A 574-nucleotide genomic window follows, 5' to 3' on the forward strand; every position below is an offset into this window, starting at 1 on the left:
TGCCACACCTGCAGCAGCTCAGCCTGCGGCCCTGCCCCGCGCTCGCCAACAACGCCCTGGGCCACCTCATCGTCCTGCGCTGCCAGGTGGGCAGGGGGGTGCCAATATCTGTGGGGCTGGGGATGCCCACCCTCCATGGGGCAGGGGAATTAGGGCTGGGGAAGCCGGGCTAGAGGTGGCCATCTTCTGTGGGGATGCGGGTGCCCACCTGTCATGGGGCAGGGGGAATAGAGCTGGGGGTGCTCACCATCCGTGGGGATGGGGATACCCACCATCAGTGGGGTGGGGGCGAGTGGGACTGGGGGTGCCATGGTCCATGGGCTGAGGGATTGGGGCAGGAGGAGCAGATAGGCCATGGCCACCCTCTCTGAGTCTTGAGGTGCCCACCCTCTGTGGGACAGGGCATGAGAGGGACATCCATGCCCCTCTGCCCGCCCCACTGAGTGTCTCCCCATGTGGCTGCAGGGCCTTAGCGTGCTGGACCTGGGGGGCTGCGGGCGGCTCTCGCCGTCTGTGCTGGTGGACCTGGCTGAGGGGCTGCCGCGCCCGAGCCGCCTGGGGCGGGGCCCCACCC

The sequence above is a fragment of the Corvus brachyrhynchos genome, unplaced genomic scaffold (genome assembly GCF_000691975.1).
Source record: "Corvus brachyrhynchos isolate BGI_N302 unplaced genomic scaffold, ASM69197v1 scaffold166, whole genome shotgun sequence".
NCBI lineage: Eukaryota > Metazoa > Chordata > Aves > Passeriformes > Corvidae > Corvus > Corvus brachyrhynchos.